Consider the following 5,669-nt stretch of genomic DNA (forward strand, 5'->3'; position numbering starts at 1 on the left):
TTCGTTATCCTGAGACGTATTTTTTGAAATGCTGACATCCTCCCTGGACTTGGGTGCAGTCAAAAAGTGTATTTCTACATCTAAATGTCCTTGTTTCAAGCATAATAATAGGCTGGCATTTCTTCTTTTTCTTTTTTCTTTCTTTCTTTCTTCTTTTTTTTTTTTTTTTTGCCTTTCTTAAGACATTAATGTTTGGCGACTTAAAAAGGGAGCTAACGCCGAGTATTTCTTTCAAATATTTTCATAATTTTGGGTCACAATTTAGAATTTAACAATAAATATTTTCTCTTTAAATTCAGCAAATGAATTTCATTTCGCTTTGTTTGGGTGTTTGGACGTTTTTCTATTTTAAAATGCAAATTTACGAGGAGCATGTAAAAGCATCGCGCAAAACAGCACACCAAAGAGAACTCACACGGAGCCATGAATTCAGCAAGTGCAGAGATTGTGCTGCCCTCTAACGGCTATGAATTTTATTGTCGTTTTTCCTCCGTGATGCTTTTGCCTGACAGTTATGTTCTTTGGTTTTGTAAACGCTCTTATAGTGGGCATGCAGACTTTATCAAAAAGGATCTGACCCGGGGGTCTTCTTGCTGCAAGGCAACATTCCAAGGTAGCCTTTGACAGAAAATGTCAACATATACAAAATAAAAGCAGTCAACTGCCAATGGTTCTTTTATTGTTTACACAGAGTGTCTTTGTAAAAGTTTATGCTGGGAGAATGGGAAATCTCTGCTTAACATGAATTCCATACAGTATTTTGTGCAGTACAAAAAAATGTATTTAAGTATGATTAATACCACTTCAATATGTTTTACTACTTTGTCCTGGTCTATTGCATAAAATTCCAAAATTTGTTTAAAAAACAAAAAAACTTAAAGCTCAAGCAGCATGAATTGGGACTTTGCTACCCATATTTATATTTTTCGGTGCGTGTCTGGAAATTTAATTGAGCTAATTTTTCAGCATAAATATGAATAATATTAGAAGCGCTTACGTGTAGGACTGCAATGTTTTATTTGAATTAGGGAGAGAAAAAACGTCACAGGTAAAATGCAGCTCTCTTATTTGTATGCAATATGATTAACTGGCCTGTAGAGGGAGACAAATGTACACTATTTCCAACACAAACACTGGAACCACACTGACAGAGGAGGCTGCAGCGACTGAATGAACTTGCTGTTTGGTGCTACCTGTGATGTCTAATACAGTGGCATGAAATCGCTGATGACAACTGATGACTTCCTGATGAGAATTTCCTTCCACTGCGTGTTTGTGTTGATTAATTGTTCTGTCAGCTTATAACCGCTGACAGTGAAAATTGCTTGACTGAATCAGATTTTTCATTTTCCAACTCTGCTGCCACTTAAGTACTACGATGGCTTCTAATTGAACCACTAATATGATGCTCTACATGATCTGTCTCTGAAAAAAAGAGAAACACCTCCCTTTGAAGACAACAATTCCCCAAAGACCTCTCTCTCTGTAGGGAAACCAGCTGACTTAATGATACACAGATGTATCTGCCTGTATAAATATATCCAAGGAGTGTATGAAGAGGTCCTTTAAACCACTCAAGGGACCACTACAAATAATGCTTCTAACCATGAGGAGTTGCTCAGTTGGCTCTCTTTAAAGTGCCTCTTGAGCATCGCTGTGTACAAAACTGTACATCAGCTATAGTAGAGAAGGCTAATCGACCAATCAGGAGCTTAAACACACATGTATAAACACTGTACTCCCAATGGAAGAGTCAGTATTTTAAATGTTTGACATCTGCTGAAAAAAAAACCCTCAATTGCCGACTGGAATGGTCAGCACTGCTACGCAAATTAGCTGTATGCAATGTTCATTCATTCATTCATTCATTCATTCATTCATTCATTCATTCATTCATTCATTCATTCATTCATTCATTTATTCCCATTAAACATATTTTTCTATTATATTCTCTCCATTATAGGATCTTGCATGGTTGACGCAGATCAATAAAGTGAATTTGCAAAATGTAATGTCTGATTGTACTGCAAATCAGAATTGCTGTTACTGGAGTAATGAAATAATTCATCAGATGCAGCTAACTGTGTTTTTAGATGTCAATTTTTATTCAGTGTGTGAAAAAGCACAATGAACTCACTCCTACCCTTGAATTGGAAACATGAGAGAGTGACACCGTTATTTGTTTGTGCTTTTTAAAGCACTGTGAGTGTGAAATCAAGTAACAACGACAAGTAACAGGGCATATAACTATCTTGATAAATATTCATACTCATTAACTTTGTTGTTTCATATTTTGCACCATTACAGCAAAAAAAAAGTCTTATTGTAATTTCAGCTGACAGACCAAGACAAAGTAGAGCATAATTTGATTCATTCCAGTTCAATTTGGTTTATTTAAACAGGGCTAATTCAAAACAAATGTCATTTGTTAACTGTGAAGTAGAAGTAAAATCATAAAGGTTTTCCATAAAACATAATGATGGCAGCATCAACCTGTGTTTTTCTTAAATTATGACAAGGAATCTGGTTAGAGCTTGGAGCCACAAGGTGCTAAATTCAGCTAAATCATTGATGAAAGGCTGTGAGAGGCTTCAAATGATCTGAGACTGGTTCATAAGTTCATCTTTCATCAGGACAACATACAACCAGAGTGAAAAGGATTATAAGTCCCTCCTTTAAATCTCGTTTTAAAATGGCCTACTCAAAGTCCAGACATATCCAGAAGTTGAGAACCCTTGGAAAATTGCTATTCATCATTGTGTAATATAATGGTTCTTCTGAGTAAAATAACTTGCTGTTGATTAGGCTTAACACTTAAAAGTTTAAGTATCCTATCAGTTGTTATTCATTTTTCTCTCTCTGCACTGTCTTGCTTAAAATAACCACTGAGAACAAACTTACAAAAAAAGAGACTGTCAGTATCTGGAAAAGGGCTATTAAGAAATTGACTATTTACATAAAAAGCAATGAAGGAATTAAGGACAATCACATAATTCTTTATTTTGCCTTTAATCCAGAACTAGGTGTAAAGCTTCAGGTTTGGTATTATTTATGGAGTTGCCATGTTCTCCCCTGATTCTCTTTTCTCATGGTACCAAAACATACATATTAAATGGTCTACACTAGCAATTTCAAGAATTCCAAAATGCTTACCATTTCATTCAGTCATTCACACATTGATTATGTGTAAGCTACATTATAGCAGTAGATGCCCTGGGGCAGTAAGGCTGTTATACAATTGGCACCCCTGGAATCTCTGACCACCACCAGCAGGCAAGGCAAGTGAAATGTTTTGTCCAAGGATGCAGCGACGGATGGAATGGGGCTTTGAACTAGCAACCCACCGGTTGATCCATGATCAATGATGTAAGGGAATAATTCAGCATTTCAAAAGTGAGATTCTGTATTAGGAGAGCAGACAACAAAGCGGCTTTCTGTGCTCCATTCTCAAAATTGTTGTAGCAGTTAATCCAAACTGTAGTTTGTAAACCTTCAAACCATTATCCCATTTGCAAGGGTGGTTACTGACACATACGTAGATGGTTATTTAAAAGGAAATTGAAGGAGGGTGTGGTGTGCCACAAATGATGTTCCTGTGTGAAACAGATACCGAGGGCAAAGAGTTTCCATGCAGAGTTTCCATTCAGAATAACATATAGTAAGAAAGGTATAGCTCTAAAAATAAACAGAGTGGTCACTTAAGCCATGATCATATTTTTTGCTTAAAAATATGGCAGTTCACACTTTTTTACTTTTCTACCAAACGGGCTTTCTGATTGACCTCTGCCTGACCGGCGCAATAGCTGTTCTATAAACTCCTGCGCGTCACACCGTCTGCATTGTGCAAAACATATTTGCGGATCAATGTGGCCACCATCTTTGCATAATTAACATGAGTAATTACTCTTCTTAATTTACAAAGCCACCCAGGGTTCATAATAGTGGCTGCAAAACATTGACCCATGACAATTGATTGATCTCTCCCTTCTTTAAAACCATCCCCCTGCTAATGACTAAGTAATGAGTAGATAGTGTGTGGCTAAGGAGGCTAATACAGCTTTCGTTCTCTTTATCCAGATTGGCCGACACCACCCCTCTCCACATCCTGCACGCCCCCCACTCCCTTTTTTTTCCTTTCTACCATATTTTCTGCAACAATGTCAGCTCTGCACTTAGAACCCCCTTCCTCCATCTAGTTTCTGAGTGTGTGTCAGCATGTGTGTTGTGTGTGCTGTTCAGTAATCAGCCACACAGACTCGCCTTTGGTGGCTGAAGACTGATTCAATATTCCACTGGGTAATTTATGCAGAACTAATTCTCTACAGGAATGGAAGGGCTCGGAGGAAAGCAGACAGAGAAAGAGAAAAAGGCAGAGAGGGAGAGACGTGCAATGCAGAGAGGAAGAAATCTGTGGTGAAATAATTATCCCCGGTGTCACTGCAGCAACATTCTTTGAAGTTGATGTCAATAAAATATTGAGCTACACAATCCATTTCAATTTCACCTCGAGAAAGGAGGCTGCCGAAGGGTCGGGGTGTGTACATAGGAAAAATATATGTAAAAAAAAAAAAGGAGCAGGGTGCTGGTGGAAAGAACACATCCACACAGACACAAACACATATCTGTTTAACTCGCAGCAAGGCGGTGGCTGGCGACGTGTGCTGCTTACAGACCGACTGAGACATACATCGTTGCCTGTAGTCATTTAACTTGTCAAAACAGCAGGGCTCTGTGTCGCATCATATTTGGGTTTAAGGGGTTTGAATTACTGAAACAAAAGAAAAGAGGTGAGGGATAAAAAAGATGAAATGAGGAGAGCTTCCCAAGGGAGCCATTGGGATCACAGCATAGAGATTGTAGTCACTTATGATGGACGGGTTGGTAATAAGAGCCCTTTATTCTCATGCATGAGTATGACTATGCACTGAGGGCTGGGATAAAAATGAGCTCTATTGTATTCTCTTCACAAGTTGTATTGATCCACAGAATGTACACAGGGTTGTGTGCTGTCAGATTTACAAGACGCTTGAGCTACTTGTGAAATGGTGCGTTATAAAAGTATTAACAACTCTGAACTTTTCCATATTCGGCCGTTTTTTTCATAACAAGCTAGTCCAAGCAAAGCAGAACTTAATTGTGAATTGGTGGTAAAATATATATCTATATATATATACAGTACACGGCATTAAGTTACAAAAACTTGCGTATTTGTTTAAATGAGGAAAATGCTAGTCAGCTGATTCTTTTCTAAAGATTGTTTTTATTAAGTAGGGACTGATCAAACATGGTTTTATGAGTGTTCAGTTCAGTAGAGAGAAAAGGCCTCCAGTTTACAATCAGAACTAGCTTTATAATACAATGATGTGGTGTCAACGAGATAGCAAAGGTTGATCAGTCCATAGGATGATCAACCTTGATAATGATCAAACTAGAAAATTCCTGAAGAAATTTAACAGGGGCCTGCCCGTTGGTGTGGACCCAGCGTTCTGATGCTTAACCAGTAACACCAGGACGCTTAACCAACCAACCACTCTTAAGTGTAAGAGTGTCAGATAAGCTGGTCAGAGTGTGCCATCAGCTGAATGCTCTTGGAGTCTTTTTTGGACCCAACTTGCTGTGTTTTTCAAAAACACTGGACCTCAGAAAAATATTCATACCAATGTTACAGG

Source organism: Poecilia reticulata, linkage group LG19, assembly GCF_000633615.1.
Source record: "Poecilia reticulata strain Guanapo linkage group LG19, Guppy_female_1.0+MT, whole genome shotgun sequence".
In the NCBI taxonomy this organism is placed as follows: domain Eukaryota; kingdom Metazoa; phylum Chordata; class Actinopteri; order Cyprinodontiformes; family Poeciliidae; genus Poecilia; species Poecilia reticulata.